Below are 19,583 nucleotides of genomic sequence, written 5' to 3'. Positions count from 1 at the left end.
TCTGTGGCGATCCGCCAGAAATTGAAGGAGACAGATATAGCAGACCAACCATTTGAACTTGCCAGAATCATAGAAAAATCTTATGAAGAACTAGGAAGAGATAGTTAGGGTGGGAAACCAGTAAAACCCAACTTACTGAAAATCCTGAAAAAACTTTTATTAAAAATAATCTGAATACTCCAAAAAGGAGCTGGGAGGGTAATAAACAGTCCACTCCCAGGGAAAAATGATTCCAGTCCAGAGGAAGGTCTCCTCAACCGAGAGAAAAATCTACAGACCGAGGAAACAAGTCTCCCCAAAGGGAGCCCTCTGAAAAAAGATACAACCTTAGAGATAGGGATAAATTGAGAAAACCTGATAGATATCAAGATATTGATACACGTCCCTCTCGATCCCTCTCACTCAATCTTTCTCAATCATCCTCACAGAAATCGGAAAGAAGAGGACGATCAGAACACAGAGAAGAGCACGTCAAGTCCAAAGACAAGGAACCTGCTAATCAAAGAAATAAATCACAATATCCCAGAAAGAAGGTCGCAAGTATTAAGATTACACATGCCGAGGATTCTGAGGACACATCTGAAAAATCAAGAGTGGGCCCAGACAATGCTAGACAGCGCAGCAGAAGTGACCATAGCTCGCAAGATCCTGATGAATCATCTGGAGACAGTGGACACGAATGAATACATTCAGGTGGAAACTGCAGATACCAGGGTTAGCAAACCCCCATAAAATATACAAAATAACATTACGTATAGAGGGGGACAAGACGAGGAAAGTAAGGGGGTCTCTTTTGGGATAACCTTTCGAAAGGGTACGACATCCTGTTAGCTGAAAAAGACTGGCCACCAGAGTTTGTCAGGGAGTGCCCTCATGGCGGAAAAATATTTATGCCTGCCTTCTCTAATCATATATCAATTCATAAAAAATATACACTTGCAAGAAAATGGGCAGTAGCCCAAGCTCCAGCATTATATAAAAATCATGTAGGATGGGATGAGGATTCACCTCACCACAAAATCCAGTTAAAAAATCAACCCACTGCACAAAGACAGTACCCAGTTAAACAAGAAGCTAAAAAGCAAGTCAAGGAGATTTTAGATCAACTTGAATATCAAGGGGTGATTCAAACATGCACCTCACAAATGAACAATCCTTTGTTTCCTGTCTCCAAGCCAGACGATTCATATCGTCTAGTTTTGGACTACAGACACCTTAACTCCTGTTGTAAAGCATTTGCAGTACAAAACTCACACAGTGCAGCACTAATGAATAACATTGTGCGCAAAATATATAAAACAACATTAGATATCTCTAATGGATTCTTTTGTCAAAACATTGCACCTGAAAGCAGGTATTTGACCGCTTTCTCAATAATGGGGTCACAAAAAACACTTCTGTCGACTCCCACAGGGATTCAAGAATAGCCCAGGATTATTCTCAGCAAGGGTAACAGAGTTACTACAAATATACGATGATGAAGCATTATCCTATGTCGACGACATCTATCTCACAGATGATGACCTGGAGACTCACTTAAAAAGAGTGAACATCATAATACTTGGGTTCGCTTCAGAGGGTTACAAATTCAGCTTTAAAAAGTCACGAATTGCCCATCTAACTGTCCTGTTTTTAGGATATGAATTATCAAGTGAAGGCAATAGCCTAACTGACAATTTCTTAGAGAAATGTGCTGTACTCCAAGCACAAAAAACGCTGAAGAATTTACAATCAATGCTAGGTTTCCTGAATTTCGGAAGAACATACATATTAAATTATGCAGAGAGCGTTAAACCTCTCTATGAATCAATAAGACCTGATTTTAAACCAATAAATTGGACTCAGAAACACAAAGAAATTTTAAGATCACTACAAACAGACATGTTAACAAAAACCAAATTGCAAACATGCGAAAACACCCGCAATCTTGTAATCCGAGTCATCCCAGGAAGATGCGGATTCATATACCTAACCTCTAATGAGGGAGAAACAGTACCTATAGCTTACAAATCACATTTGTACACTGAAGCTGAAATGAAATTCAGCTCTACAGAAAAAATTCTAATAGCGATTCAAACTGCTGTAGCAAAAGAAAGAACCCAAGCCCAAGGCAGAAGGATAACTGTTTTAACAGCAGAATAAGCCCTTGAGGCATTAACAAGCCCACGCAATTTAAATGTTGTGGCATTAGATCCGAAATGGATAAAATGGGAACATTCTCTTGCTGCAGAAGACGTGAAATACTATTTTGACTCGAAACTGAAAAAACTAGATGATCAAGAATACAAACAAGAATATCCTCTGCCAATCGAAATTCTGCCTCTCGAACAGTACACATGTATAATCTACATGGACAGATTTGCACAACACTACGATGTAGAGAAAAAATCCTACAATGCAGCGTGCGCGATTGTTAAAGGTCGCTAGCGCTCTGGTAAATTCAAACCGATGTTTACCAAAACTGAATCACTCCGAAACTGTTCAGCTCAGCGAGCTGAAATAAGATCTTTAAAGATGGCGCTTGAAAATGCCGATCGTGATTTCCCAACACTAATAGTGTGCGATTCGCATTTCTGCGTCAAGTCTTAAAACAGTGACATGCAGACATGGAGTAAAAACAGTAACAAAGATGACACAGGTGCCACAATAAAGCATAAAACGCTTCTGGAACAGTAGTTCTTCTAAAGAAAGAACTACAGAAGACTCACGTGATACACGCACTGAGTCGTCAACGTGATGGCGTTGCAGGGAATTCATTGGCTAACACAGCCACAGCGGAAGCGGTTTAACCGGCTTACGTAGCCACTGAAAAGAGTTCAGAAAAACACATAGATGGGGAAACCATGCTGGCGGTAAAGCCTCATTAAAGGGCAATTATGCAGCATTACCCTTCAACTATCCACTCAGTAATACATACATAATTGATGCAAACTCCGTTCCTTTTGCTCAAATCCCTGGAGTGGGGGATAATGTAATTCCAAACACGAACTGGAGAGTTTTCTTGATTGAAAGCGCACACATGGGACTGGGTCCGAGGCACCAATAGATCTTGAAATCTTTAATAGAATTGCAATCAGAGTACTGGTGGCCGGGAATGAGCATGCAAATTTGCAATGGATTGTCCGGACTGCAACAGAGATCGCAGCTGTGAACCGGACCAGACTATTGCCCGGACATCTTTGCTAGAAAGCTTCAGGCTATCTATAATGCAAAAATCCAACCAGAGAAATGCGTCCCAATAATTATTAAGACAAATTAACTTGAAAATGTAGACCAGCAGCATTCGGCTGATGCCAGAACTGTTATAAAAAGATTTGCGAGTCTTTATCGGCATATATGCAATTGGCATGCTTGATTCTGATCAGGGTCCTGCGTTTAGCTCTCGAGCTTACAAAGAGACCATGAACAGCATGGGCATTGCATTGCAGTACTCTTCTCCCTTCCATCATGAGGGAAATGCGGTAGTGGAAAGAAACCGGGACATAAATCAATCTATAACGGTGAGGGTATTAGGTTCGGGTGATGGGTGGGTCAAACATTTAACAAGAGTCCAACGTAGTCTTAATAATCTGCCAAGAAATTCTCTAAAAGGTGTCACTCCATATGAACTATTGTTCGGTACTAGAATGCATATTCAGGATCTTGACTGTCACACTTCAGTGGTAGATGAAAAATCCTTTGATATCAAAGACAGTTTGGCTGTTTTACAAGATTTAAATGAAACAAGAGAAAGCCAGAGTAACATAAAGTTGAAACAACAGCCGACAACCACTGAAGAAAATCCACCTGTACCTGCAAGACCTGTCTGGATTCCAAAGATTGGGGATCTGGTCAGAGAGAAGATCGCGGTGAAGAAGGAATTTGGGCCTTCTTACAGAAAAGCTGTACCTGTCTTAGCTATCAGCGGAATGAGATCAGTTGTACTACCGCCCCTTGCTGGTAAGAAGGAGAACCAAGTTGTATCCATCGACCTGGTAAAACCACAATCATGTGGCCAATAATAAGTAGTAGGCCCAGTGGACTCCCAAGAAATAGCAGAATACCGAAATTTGCTACAAACCAAGAGGCTCATACTGAGAGACTAATCACATTTGATAAACCTGCAGTGAATAAAAAAAAGGACTATGCAATAATGCCATGGAACTTGTGCCTCTTGAAACCCACATTGCAACAGTTCGTCAAGAAACACCAGTCTACAATGATGCAGCCTCTGACTATTCTAATGAAATAAAGAAAAAAGCAAAAGCAAATGAAAATCCGGAAATGATTCCAACAATTGACAGAACTGCATCTGGTTACTTCATCAACTTCGACAACTTTTCAGAAAATCCAAGTGAGCATGAAGAAACGCCGGCAACAAAAACTTTCAAAAACAAAATAATTGAACTTTCTCTCCAACTAAAAGAAACATATCTTGTTTCAACATGGATTGAATTTTGGATTGTGTTAGGTGTACTTACTCTCCTGCTTTGGCTCATCATGGTTCTGTGTTTGGGAAAATTCATTGATGGAAAATATAGTACAATGGACACAGCAAGTCAGAACATCAACTTGGTCCTAAAGCCTCACACATCCTCCCACATCGAGAAAAGAGAACTGTCATCAGTAAACATCTCAGCCAATCCAATACCCGGTGGGGTAGCATGGGACAGAACTGATAATGACATGTTTGGCCCGGTTGAGCTCTTGAAATATCCACACCAGTTCAAGGTTTCATTAAGTGACTTTGTGACACCATACTTTCTCAGATGATTGGGACTTTGAAAACATTAATAATATGATGTCAGATTTAGTAATGTCAGCCAAATTTACTGAACATGATTACTTACAGGGTTCATCGAATTATGAAGAGTTATACTGTTATAACCACTTTGGTGATCACGATTTGCATAAAACTGCAGAGCCTAGAAATGTTTAATCTTATAACCAATGGGAACACTGTCCAACACCGCCAAAAGACAGCTCAAAAACATTTTATGAGAAATTCCAGTACTTCTCAGGGTTTAACAACAGTGATCCAAAAACGTTTTATTTTAAAATGTTAACTAGGACAGGAATTAAAACAATGTTGACAAATACTAAATTGATATATTCTGAAAAAGTTTATGACAAAAAGTCTACATTTGGTTTCGAAATTTGGAAAAACAACTTCGAAACAAAAACGATCTGGGTACCAAAGATTGGCAAGTACAAGGCCTAGAAGCATTATTTAGGGCCTGCATGATCCCAGAACAAATGATATTTTTGAATGACACAATTCAACAAACTACTTGGCTTAACTCAGATAAAAGACTTAAATACACCGTCTATTCGGAAACCCATAACTGATAGTGATAGCACTACAGATGTGGTGATAGACATATCCCATATTTTTCACCAAAACAGAACACATCCTGATTGGAAAAAGTGGTTGATCTGGCCAACAGACACAAATAACTGTCAAGATAGATTCCTGAACAAAACACAGGGGTTCAAAATGACCAGGCCAGACCCAAGATACTACCAGAGACAACATCCAGGGATAGTTACAACATACAGTGTAGGGAAACTATGCCTTGAGTGGCTACAGAAATCCACACTGGCTGAAATTAACCAACACTTGACTTTACTTAAAGACGGTGCTGACTTGCGTGATTTCATATTGGGACCACGCAAACAGCCTCAAAAACGTTTCATAGCGTCCGGTATATACGCTGCGTACAACGAAGCATGGAAAGTAATGCAAATTGAAACAGCAGAAAAAATACAAGAAATTGATCGTATTAATTTGGAAAAATCACTTTCTGTGGTGGACAATGGGTTAACGACTCTGTCCTCCAGAATATATTAATTGGACAGCATTGTATCATCTGCTATTGATATAATAGAGCAGGACTTACTAATGTTACAACATGGTCAGTCTCAATTACGTTCTATTGTACAGCTTGGTTGGACGTTGCAAAATCTGCGTTCAGGCTACGTACCATGGTGTTTAATCGACACAACGTCTTTATTCGGTATCTTTAACCTTACTGATAAACAAATCAGTTTGGCACAACAAGGAGCAGATTATACGATTCTGAGCATTGAAAAACCCAAAAGATTACCATTGACAATGTCAGAGAGACCTGTAATTGAATGGATAATACACAGAACAATTTCAATTCCGATAACAACTTTCCACTTTAAATACTGCCAAGAGTATATACCTGCAGGCCAGTATGAAAGGTTGAGTAAAGAATACATCAAATCAACATGGGATTTACCCTATACACACAGATGTTATAGTGAAGGGAAAAAGGATGTATTCCTTAGTGGTAATAAATGTGAAAAATCACTAAGTGGTTCACTTCTGTGTCAAGGTATTAACTTGCATGGAGCCTGCGAAGGGTCTTCAAATAACCTTTCATGTCACCTGCATGGCACGCCTGCAAAACAGATAGAGCCATTTTTTAGACCACTTAGTAACGGGAGTTACGTTTTAATAAGTGACCACAGCTGTTGTGGGATGGTGCCAGGGAAAGCTTATCTCGTGACCGTAACTTCCAGGGTCGTTTGCTGTATGCAAGTATTGTATCCACACAGCAATCCAGATATGGGGCTGCATTATGGCCTTCGTTGAATATCTCTTCTATTCGAATTGATACTTTAAGCAGAATGAAGTCTATTCTTTTACAGACAACTGTGCCTCTAACGTCATCCAAAGAAATGTATGATCTGCAAATGGCAAGGACATCAGCAGAGATACATTCTCTTTTATCGACAAATTGCCCCGTGCATTTTGAAGAAATGTTAAGCCAAATCTTGAACATGTCTGATACCAGTGGCATCACACATGTATTTAAGACAGTTTTTTTGGGACTGTTAGCACCCTTTGAAACAGTTCTGGGCATCTTCCCCAATTTTGTCCATTCTGTCTTTGGCGGCCTACCCTTAATCTTGGGACTCGTGGCAGGAATTTTATTTTTGTTCCTTCTGCTCCGATATGGCAAGCAAATCCACAGACAAGACTCTAGCAACGATGGAAGAAACGATCCTAGCAATACGATACCACGACCGTATCACTAAGGCCCTCGGATTGGCCCGGCTAAGAGATCTAAGTACAACCTGGTTTCTTTGATTCAGACCAATCTGGCAGGATTGCATCTTACCTGTGCTTCGATGTCTGCTATGTGGAGAAGAATGCGTGTTGGACGTCTGTCTAACACTACCATCAGCAGTACCAAAGGATATCGATACTTCGCTAGGTCCTGTAACGACTCATGCATCGTGTTGTCCCCAGCAGCTACCTATTCTGATGACGGCATTTGTTGAGACTTTACCACTACAAGTAGGTGGCGGTGAGGTACGAGAGGAAAGCAGCACCAAACAGGTACAACCTTCTGTGAGCATTGCTGATCCAAACATCGATGATAGCCATCACTCTCCAAACTGCACAGTTGTAGCATTTTCGAACTTGGTCGAACTTTCACCTGATGTTGTAGACCACTTTTTTGCGAGTCTGTCTGATATGATGTTCTCTCCAGTCAACGAGAATAACTCTTAAAAAACAGTGATCACACAGCGTTCCCTGAACTCTGAATTTGGCCTTCAGTTTTGATAAACAAAGCTACTGAAAACATTTGGAACTATTTTTTCCCCTGACGAGAAAATATTTTTTCCATTTCCAAAATATTTACCTTTTTTTGGCACATGATACTCTGCTTAAAGTAGAACTATTCTTAGAGAACAGAGCTTCTATTTTTAGGATACTATAGACAATATTTTACCACAACCTCTAGCACATATACAGCATCTTTGTATAAATATGTGATGGAATGGTCTCGACCTTCTTTTCTGTATTTAGAGCCATTTCATGTGTAATTTTCGCAAATCATTCAGCTGATATATATATATATGCATTTAAATGAATGATGACACTGCTTGAAAAGCGTACAGTACCAATACTCATTTTCGTGAATTTCCCATATACCATTTCAAATGCGAAATATGTATTTTGGGGTGGGTTGGAAAACACACATGCATTGTTATATGTTTATTATTGCTTTGTTTTTCAGTAATGATGGACATTAATCCGTGGAGTGGGTGTTGTATTTCTATCTAGGACCCTAATTCGATATTCCCGATTCATGCCGTTGTGCGGTTATAATTAATAATATCCTTATAAAGGCATAAGAATCATATCCATATTAAGTAACAGCCCATGCAAAGCACAGCACGGCTACTCCCATCGACTCCTAGAAAGCACAACGCGTTCTTTAAACAAACCAAGCCTCCAGCAGCCCAGGAAATTCCCCCCTGCTTTTGTTTTGATTTGAACAAGAACTCCTGGAGTCCAGAAAGAACTGTTAGTTATTAGTGACGTCTTATGTCCAAATTTAGGTCAAACCCGGCACCTTTCAGGTATAAAATACCAACAGTTGCCTTAAGGAAACACACAGTGGTTTGGAGCAGAGCGGCTATCTACTTGCCCAAGAGCCCAGCTGATGCCAGAGCCCACGGAAGCCGCCCCTCCCCTTTGACGCGCTGGAGAAGCTACTTTTTTTCATGCTGAGAAAATCCAGCTCCGGTGTTCCAGAGTCACCCTTGCGGGTTGCTGGGAGATCAAGTCCTGAAGAAAGAGATTCCAGACCTCCCACATTCTATTACCAAGGTACGGAGCTGACTAAACCCTTAAAGAGAATTCTTGATTCATATCCTTGGCAAAAAACAATCTTAACCAACTTAACTTAAACTCCTACTTACTTACTCCTTCCCAAGTATTAGGCTTAGGTCAGGTACATCGGGGTAGGCGTAGTTAGAAGCACCAGTTGAGTACGTTAGTCAATGGTTTTATGTATGTATATATATTTTATCTATTTTAAAGTATCATATGGCTAGGAAACCATATCTATGCTTTTACAGTATTATTTCATAATACTACTTTTACTGTACGTACTTTACTTCATAATAAGTATTGCAAGTGTGGCAATTCATTTCTCTTGCATGAGAAAGAAGACTGCTCAATAAAATAACACCTTTAATTGAAAAACGCCTGTCTCTCTATTTCTCTGCACTCTGGTGAAACTAAGTATGCACGATTGACTGAGTGAAATAGCTGCCTATTGTTTTCACACGACTCCAGAGATACACTCTATTCTGAGGGAGCAAAGTTGTCATGTTTGTATAGTAGTCAGAAGCTAATCCCTTCTTGTCTAAATCCGGAGAGTTAACTCTTTCCTGAACATTCGAGAAAGTTTCTAGTGACCCACGAGCTAGCTGGCAAAAATAATTTAGTCTAATATAGTCAGTAGAGACCTATTCGACCCCAGTCCTACGTCTACACTGCTGTTTATATTATTCCAATGCGCAGAGCCTATTGGGAATATAGGAACTACACTACAATCTTGAGACGAAATACTATCAGAAGAAACACGGAATCCAGTAACACCTCCCTCCATGATTCCTAAAGATCAGATCATAGGGGTTACTATGTCAGAACAGTTTTTTCAGGCCATAAGAAACAGGATGTCCTTAAAGAAAGCATTTAAATGGCAAAAAAGAGACAGAAAAAAGACCATTATGGAAGGATTACTTTTTCACAACAATTTGTTATACATCCCATCAAAACCGCTGCAAAAACAAGTACTAAATTGGTGTCATACAAGACCCCTAGCAGGACATCACGGAATTACTAAGACACAAGACCTGATTCAAAGAAACTTTTGGTGGCCCATGTGGAGCAAAGATGGAATTAGATATGTGCAACATTGTGACCCCTGTGCCCAAGCAAAAATAGAACATGGTTCAAAGAAAGGGTTACTTCAACCACTTCCAACTCCAACACGTCTTTGGGAAGGTATAACCATGGACTTAATTACTGATTTGGTGAAAGATCAAGTTAAAACCACTGTCTTAGTAGTAGTGGACAAATTGACCTAGATGGAACATTTTATTGCTTGTGATAAAATACCTACAGCAACTCAGCTAGTAAACTTATTATTACAACACATGGAAAGGTTACATTAATTCCCCTGGACAATAACTTCTGACAGAGGGGTACAGTTTAATTCTAAGGTATGGAAAGCATGGTATATAGTATTGCAAATCAAAAGTAATATGTCCATGAGTTTTCATCCACAATCCGATGACAAGAAAGAGCGAGTGAACCGGATACTCAAACAATAACTACAATGTTATCTATTTAAAACACATGGTTCTTGGGTAAATATCCTCTGGGAAGCTGAATTTGCATAAAATAATCTAAAACATGCTTCAATTAACATGTTGATAAAGATTGCAGGGATATGTTAGCCTGAGCTAAAAGTCATTTTGTACTTGGCAGCCATCGTAGTTAGCCATGTGCTTGCAATGTGCTTCCGCCCTCTTCCAGAGCCTTGCACATGCTCAGAGGGGCCTAGCTAGTAGAATGCTCTTGCTCTTACGTTATAACTGTCAGGCTATACTTGCTGATGTAAGGAGAAATTACTCTTCTCCCACTTTGTTGAGAAAGCAAATCTTGTATACCCATATCTCATACCCAAATGTCTCCCTCGTGTGAGGTTAATAAATATGTACTTTGATATTACAGCTTCTGTGACAATCTCTTCTTTGTTGGTTTAAGAGGACCAGGTATATCAGTGAGACCCCTGAGAAGGTTTCTATTTTCTACAAATGGCGCTCAACGTGGACCTCATCAGAGAAGCAGCTATCCAAGGGAGTGGTCTTGACAGGAGACAGGAATCTACTGAGGAGGCCAAGAATCTACTAAGGAGGTACCCTGTGCACAGAGATTCTCTGCACCTCAGTATATTTCTGGTCTTCCTGATTTGCCTCCTCCAAATGTTTACCGCTCCTGACTGAGAACCTTTTTGGCGTGAGTATTCTAAAACGAAAGTTAGGTCAACCAGAACTTGGCAATGAGAGGTTGAGATTTGTGCTTGGTAAAGTTGTGTGTTGCTACGCTTTTTTTGGTTTTGGAATTGGCCAAAATTATGGAATATGGAAAGATATGAATTGTAATTTGTGTAGGCAGGTAATGAGGAGACTTTCCTCTACTTTTTATAAAATTTGAATGGCACACCGTAATTTAAGTGCTACTTAGCGTATAATATTGCATATACTACAATATTTTTGGCATGCCTGTTCTTAGCACACCTGTGTTGCTTTTTGGAGGTACCATTTGGTATTTAAATAGAATCAGCCGGCTCCCCTAGAGGGGATACCTAAATAGGTTTAGGTATAAAAACGTATTTCTTCCTTGGTGACTACGTACGCTATGAAATTAAAACATGTACATAAAAATAGGATCCTGCTCTGTGCACTTAGTAATGATGCAGAGCTATTTTTGGTGTTCTGCTAGCAAAAACTAGTGAATTTGGTGAATTTTAGCTTCTTCAAAATGGAAGTCTTTGGGCTTTTTTTGTGCAGTTTTTCTTTTGGACTACTTTTGAGAAGCTCTTCTTGTAAATATGACTTACAACTAGTATTTACAAATGGTTTGGTTTAAGTACAGTCTGTGGGCTGTCTTTTGTTTTTGTCCTGTGTTGATTTGTGGGTTAAATGTGTGTTTAAATGTCTATGTGGTTTGACATTGGTGGTACTTGTGTGAGTAAATGGCGATTGTGCTTTTTGTGGAAGAATGGCTAGCCTTAAGCGCGCTGTATTTTGTGTTCTGAATGTATGACCCCCTTCTATAAATGTCTGGAATTAGCTCAATGTGTTTTTTGTTTTTTTCTGTCATCATTCTGTTATGCAAAATGTCATTTAGTTACTTACATTTTAAATACAAATCCAGAAATGAATTATATAACATATGCTAAATAGCTGTATGTTACTATTAAATTAACAGAGTAAGACACTATACATGTGTGCAAATTACTGCAATCCTAAAGATAAAATCAGAATTCACATTGAATAGGATTACAATATGACTCATACAGAGGAAAAAAACAAAATTGTATGTTTTGCAATAAATAGACTAAAATTACAAAATGTTACAGCATTTTCCTTAGATACATTGTATTAGACATTAAAAGGCATTCACGTAATCTGAGTGAATTTGGTTGTTGCTGAACTAAATACACATTATAGAACAACAGATTTTGACTGCATTGAAATGCCTCCATTTTTAAATAGACTGTGACGTTCTTCCTTTCAGCACCATTGAAAAAAGAAGCTTTCCAACAGCTGTGTTTTAACTGTATCACTGAGAAAGGCGTGAGAATGTGACGCTTGCTGGTTAAGCAACAGCTGCATAAATAGCGCTTGGCTATTTCTGATTGTAGGCCACAGAAAGGAATACTGAAGTCAAATAAATCTTAAGTCAGTATAAACCAGGTATAAAGGCCTGCATTACAGACTGCTGTTTTAAAAAGTTAGAAATACAGTTTTATTATTTTGAATAACAGAGAACAACATTGAAAGTAGGGATTTCCTTTCTTAATGCCTTTTTATATAAGCACATCCATGGTTCTGATGTTAAATAATGACTGTCCTTTGAAAAGTGGGGCAGAATTTACATATTTCAAGTAAGGCTTTTGTGCTTAGGTTTATAAATGAATGCGTTTAAATATGATAAGAAAGGAATTAAGCTTGCTTTTCATATGTGGAACCATCAAAATGATTGGTGTTATTAAAAAAAAGAAAATGTTTGATTATATAAAAATAAAAATTGTTAAAAAGAAGTGTATTCAATTTGTTTTTTTATCTTTATAAAACCGATTCATCATACTGTGAATTCCTAGCATCAAAGTTGAATTTAAGCAGTGCTTTACCGCAATAGGAGGAAACTTAAATGTGCAATGTAACTTTACCCAGGCGTACAAAACTCTTTCTTATAAGGGTATACTTTATACATTTCCGATTTCCCATTCCTGGGCTATCTAGAGAACACTCTGGGGATTCCTATTATACACAAATATTGTAGGATATTCATTTTTAGGTGCCCCAAACATCAAAGTCAAAATTGGGCAACATTCACTGTTTACAAGCAGTTCTGCCGCTCATAGCAGCTTTCAAACTGCTCTCAGGCTTCAGTAAATGCACACATTTAAGTACAACAAATAGCTAACCTCTATACTGCTAAGAAAGTATACGCACACTGCTTACAATCAAAAATAAATATAAAAACCATCAGAAGTTATTAGGCGTACCTCTAAATTACTGGAAAACAGGAATAATAGGACTACCTTTCAGGTGTGATTCTTCATAGTAACTTTGAATTGGAAAAGCTGCATGGAAACCCTTGCACACAAATAGGACAGCTGGTAAAGGGTTAAAGGTCAAGTACTACATTTAGAAGCCTCGCAGGGCCCAGGGCAAGATTTGCTTTGACATTTTGACCTCTGCCAATTTTAGAAAGACAAGATGGCAGCACATGGGGGAAGGAGAAGTTTTGCTTACTTTTTCTTGGCAAAAGCAAGTTCTTATGCACTCATATGAACAAAAGGCAATATAATGGTATATGTGAGCTCTGATTAACAGATAGCTCTGCCATGTATACAGCACTAATGCTTTTAGTTTGAAGATTACTGTGCAAGGGCCTAGGCAATGGGATTTAATTCGAATTCATGTGCCCTCATGTTATAACTAGTATACTTGTTAAAGGGTTTGGTGGTTGGTTTTTTAGCTAGCTCAATGTGCTATTTACCTCGTCCGAGTTTTTTTGTGCCCAGTTCCTACAAATAGGGATTGAAAGTGTTGACAGAAGTGAAACCTTTTTCAGGTTTCCTACTGTCAAAATGGGGGAAGGAGGCTAGCTCCTCTACAAATTAAGGGTAGGCAAATGTATGTTTTCTCTCTCTTTTTCTCAATTATTTTTAGCCTGTCTAAGCTGTCTGTGAAATAGCCATGAGACATTTAATTGGCTATTCAGTAATACTGTTTTAAACATTGTTAGCATTAATACAATTAATCTATACTACTATTATAAAGAGAGAACACAAACCTTTGAGCCAGGTACACTACAAAAGTAATGCACCAATTACTACACCCAATACATCATTTTAAAGGGGAGATGTGGCAGAAGGACATAGGCTATAGATATGTACACCATATTCATTAAAAAAGCAAAAACGCCAAAAGTGGTAAAGTAGTCCCTTGGGGGGGTGGTCGTGGCCGTGGGCGTCTCAAACAACAAATATGGGCATTTACAAGGCCGTGCCAAGTGCAAATAACAAACCTAGGCAAAGCAACTTCACAACACACTTACATATGCACACAGAGCAGAAATGCGCTTTCACTGAATTTAGAACGCACATATGCAGACAGAGCCGAAATGCGCTTTCAAAGAATTTCTAACAAACATTTGCAAATCCCAACACATACAGCGGAAATGCGCTTTCAATGAATTTAAATTCACATATACAGCGCGGTAACGCCAATATACAAAAACAGCAGAGGTGCGTGCTATAAGAAATATACACACATTTGTTGCAGTTTCCCAGACAACATTGACGCCTTCGCATTAAAAACATGACGGGCCTTCCATCGACGAGGAGTGTCAAATGAAGCCACACAGGGGGCAGGATTAATCGCTTACCAAAAAAAAAAAAAGTCTTTAACCATTGGCCATTGACCAACGATGTCACAGGGGGGTAAACACGAACAAAAAAAGCCAACATTTCTTAACAGAGAAACGCAATCGACTGCGCATTTATGAGACTTTCCTCACATCTTGCGGACAAGATAAAACGCTTACAATAAGACATACGAATAACGAAAATAACACAACTGCCCATAATCACTCGAGCACTGCCAGGACTTCACCACACAATTGACAAAACGAAAGGGAAACTTCTTTGAAGGGATACAAAAACGAACACATGGAAAGAGCCTTCGAAAGAAAAAAAACATTAAACAGGTGACACAACACTTTCCTCACATCTTGCGGACAACATAAAATGCGGAAACAATACATACGAATTAAAAATATTAACACAAGTGGGCCAAATCAGTTGAACAGGGCCAGGACTTGCGCAGACAACTCTTCTGCGGGGCAGGCGGGGGCCCTGAAGCAGCCTTTTGCTCCCGGACAACGTCGGGACGGGCTGCTAGTACAATATATATGCGTTGTTACTGCCTATACTGTCTGGTGTTTTTTATGAAAGGATGAGTAGTCTAGATTGCTGTTCCCTTATTTGATCTTTAAGGGGAACTAGATGTGGGTAGTTTTCATTTTAAAATTCTCAGGTGATAACACCATTATTGTATGTTATTCTCATGCTCCATTGTTTTGCAAGGGCATTGCTAGTTTTTTATTAGCTAGTCTGTGTAAATAAACTGATAGTCTTTATTAGAGCTGATGTTGCATAATTTGAATTGTGAAAAGTAGAATGCAGGAAAGACGCCCATGTGATCCTTAGCAAACATTTTTTAATAAAACATTGTTTTATAGGAGTTTGTTTGTCACAACATGTTCTGCTGGAGAAAATGTACCCACTATGGTGAAGTTTTTAGCTCTTTATGTAATAAGAATCCCTGTTAAATTAGAAGTTTTGGCTTTTCCTGCTGCTCCTATAACATGAGAGCATGGTCCTAAGCGTACAATGCAGGTGCTTTTATTAAGAGAAATCGTTTTAGAAGCGTCTGCAGTCCTGTACAAGTAATGTAAAATCTATGAGTAAAAGTGTAGAACATTTCCTTTTTCTTGAGGGTCTTCAGATTAGTAATATGGGAATACACAGATGTAAGGATTTAGGGTATGTCTGTATTGTTTTTCTCTTTTCCTCAGAATTTAGTAAATGAACACAGACTTCCTTGGCTGTTTGGGATTGGGTGACTTATTACTCTTGTCAGTCCACCAAAACGTTCCTTTTGTACTTGCCAGTAGGTCCAGGGCTGTTGTTGTTTTTTTTCTCACACATAGATGAAAGTGGTTCTTGTGTACCTTGCTAATGTATGGGGCGCCCCCAAGACTAGGAAGTATTCGGAGACAATCCTCTCTGTTGATAGAATACTTTTGTGCCTTTTCTAAAGACCTTTTGATCTGTCCACCAATAGATATTTGCTGCCTTACAACCATTGCCAGAGGGGCCCGGACATCAGATCGAGCCTGGGATCCAGCATCAGTTCAGCTTGAAGCAAAGGTGAAGGTAACCAGCACAGGCATTGCTGGTAGCTAGGCAGAAGCCGAGGTATGTGAATTGTGTACCCCTGCCACTGTCTTGGGCGAAAGACGGGGTCACAAATAAGAAAGGAGAAGTTGTGGATCAAGGTTTTGATGCCCAGCTGAGAGAGTCACAGACGGACCAAAACGGCAAGAAGGCTTTGCTTGAGGTGACCCCTTTTGAAACAAGGGTTGCTTCAGAGATCCTAGCATCAGGCATCTGAATCCTGGTCCCAAAGTGAATGCAAGTTTGCACTTTTGTTTGTTGGTCAAGAGATACCTGGGCAAACTGGATGCAATGTGCGGCCCCAACAAAAGAGCAGTGCGCCAGCAGAGTAAAATAGGAGTTAGGGAAGGACTTGAGTTTAGGGTACAGGTGCTGTGTCTCTGGTGCCTGTTAGATTGAAGTGAAGAAAACTGATGCACTGCCTGAGACACTGGACAGGATTGCTGATGGAATTTGCCATGGGGGGTGATTGCCCTATCCTGAAAGAAGAAACTTTTCCCTTGTAACTGGGCTGTGATTCTTGTGTTGCGAGTTGTGCAGCTCCACTGTGGAAACAATAAAAGCCTGCCTGTGAGGCTCAAATGGACACAGTGAGAAGATTCCTTTCTGGCTGCTTGTACAGTGGCTTCAATTTCCCAAAGACTTATTTTTGTTTGTTTGTTAATAATGTACCCCTTTGGACGTCCCATTTTTGAGGAGGAGCAGCCCTTTGTGGCTCCTCGTCCTAATTCCTATGACCCTGTGTGGTCCTCCTAGTTCCTTGGAGCCAGGATTGTTTTTGTAATATTATGTCTGACTGCTTTAATATTTGCATTAATTATAATGCTTATTCCAGATGAAAAACATTTTCTGAGCAGTTAAAAAATTTGACTTTGCCCTCCTCCTAAAAGTGTATTAAATTGATATTTTAGCCCTCATAAAAGAAACATTGGAAACGTCTATTGAAAATGTTTTTATTAGATATGTGCTGTTGGCTATTCTGAAATTGAAATGGATGGTCACTGAAATGCATAGGAGCCCTGAAGATGTTTTTCCTACATGGTTCTAGGATTTGCTTTTTGCTTAGGGATGAAACCAAATTGTTAATTCTGTTTGTGATAATAGTCATTACTCTCTCTTGCTATTTGTATGTTAATTATGACACAATGTCCTGTGCCCTTTGTACTCTTGCTTATACCTTATATATACCCCTTAATGAAATGTTTAGAATGTAAAATGCCCACCTAGCAATGAATTAGAATATTGATAAATGTATTAAACTAAATGTGCAAAATATTTTCTATGTTCCTACTGGATCATAGGAATGTCTTTAGTTTATGCTAAAAGGAACATCTGTTAAAGATTGCAGGGATCTGTTAGCATGAGCTGAAAGCCATTTTGTACTTTGTAGCCCTCATAGTTAGCCATGTGCTTCCTCCCTCTTTCAGAGCCTTGCACGTGCTCAGAGGGGGCTAGCTAGTAGATGCAAGGAGAAATAACTCTTCTCCCACTTTGTTGAGCAAGCAAATCTTGTATACCCATATTAGTCATTTTGCATGCTGGTACATGCCAGGACCTCCCCTTGGTGGTATGCTGACTAATGTAACCTAAGCATATATAAGGCCCCTGTTTTCTGTACTCCTTAGAATGCCTCCTACAGTTGCTTGAGGGTACTGTGCGACATAGTCTCCCTCATGTGAGGTTAATAAATATGTCTGTTGATATTACAGCTTCTGTGCCAATCTCTTCTTAGTTGGTTTAAAAGGACCAGGTGTCTCAGTGAGACCCCTGAGAAGGTTTCTATTTTCTAAAGGTCTCAATTTTTAGCTAATCGTGGATGTCAACCACATTGTTCACCATTGATGTTATTCGCAGCCTAAAACAAACATACCATCTTTGGATACCCATTTACAGGAAATGACCAAAAACAACGCACAACAGGATTGCTGATTGAAAAAGAAAAGCAGGGCTGCTTTATAAACCAGGAGATGTTGTATGGCTCTCTACAGAGTATTTTCAGTTTAGAAAAAAGTATACATTTAATCTGTGATTCATTGGAACTTTTCAGATGCAATGCATTAACCCTGTAGTATTTAAATTACAATTGCCAAAAGCAATTAAAATATACCCAGTATTCTATACTCCATTATAGAAACCTGCATGGAAAAAAGAGACCACGTCCACGAACTCTCCTTATTGGAGATCAAGAGGAATATGAAGCACACAGTATTAAAAACAGCAAACGTATTAAAGGCAAATTGTGGTACTTGGTTTCTTGGTAAGGCTATGGATCAGAAGAAGATGCTATCCATGTCCCACGTCTGATTCAAACATTTCATACACATCACCCTCAAGCTCCTGCATGAAGGAGAGTGTTTGTACCTTCGATGGGGTGGCCAGATACTCCCATTACTGTGTTAAATACATGTCACGTACATCAATTATACAGACAAAGAAAGACTGTGTTAGTAACCCTGCAACTTGTATGTAACTAGACTTTATTCTTTATTTTCATACTTGCATCTTTTTACTTAACTTATTGTTTCATTTATGTGACATTCTCCATTGCTTTTGCTAATGGTTGTTTGGGAACATGCCAAGAACATTTACTTTGCCAATGCTTGTTTGCCTATGACTTTTGTTCCCTCCCAGCACCGGTAGTCTCTGTTGAGAGACGCCAGTTTGAATCTTCCTGGACAGTTTCTTTTTTTTTATTTCAAAAGATTTTATTAGAAGCCTTTTGTAAGTACAGTACAGATATGGGGAAGGCAATTTTGGTGTCTGTGTACGCCAGTGAGGTTACAGTAGGCGTCACAATGTCATGCTTGGCCACGCGATCGTTAGATAGACAGTGTCGCGAGCTAGGCATACTTGCAGTTGGCATTGTTATATATTGCCGTCAAAAGGGGAGGAGGACAGTAGAGAAAGAGAGAAGGGGTAGAGGACCGGGTGGGTGGCGCATGTTGTTGGATGCCATACTAATGGAGTCTGCTGTGTGGGAGGCAGCTGTGGGGGGGGGGTGTGCGTGAGGACCCCGAACCCTGTGACTTGCTAATGGCGGTTTGTCTGAGCCTGGATAATTGTCCAAGGAGTGCCACATCTCGCACTTTGTGGTGGAGTTGTGCATCTGTTTTGATTTTATGTTGTCTGCCCCTCTTAGGAAGGTGATCCAATTGAACCAGCTTTTGAAGGATGCTTTCCCGACTGCGGCTGTGAGCAGGAGGTCTATTAGCTCGCTATCGTTTATAGATTGAATTTCTGGAGTCATGAAGGCAGCAACTACCCCTAGAAAGTCTGGTTGCAGTGAATACCCCATTACGCTATTTATGAATTCTCTTATTTTGCTCCAGGATGTCTTGACCCTGGGTCAGTAAAAGATAAGGTGGGCTAGGTCTCCATTGAGTGTGTGGCAGATGCAGCATAGATCGCTGTTGCGGAGCCCGACGGCCGCCAGTAAGGCCGGGGTCCAATACGCTTTGTGGAGGAGCCAGTATTTCGTCTGCGCTAGGATTGGGGTGACTATGTTTGTGT

This window comes from Lissotriton vulgaris, chromosome 5 (assembly GCF_964263255.1).
Source record: "Lissotriton vulgaris chromosome 5, aLisVul1.2, whole genome shotgun sequence".
NCBI lineage: Eukaryota > Metazoa > Chordata > Amphibia > Caudata > Salamandridae > Lissotriton > Lissotriton vulgaris.
Note: the sequence above shows the minus strand (reverse complement) of the source record.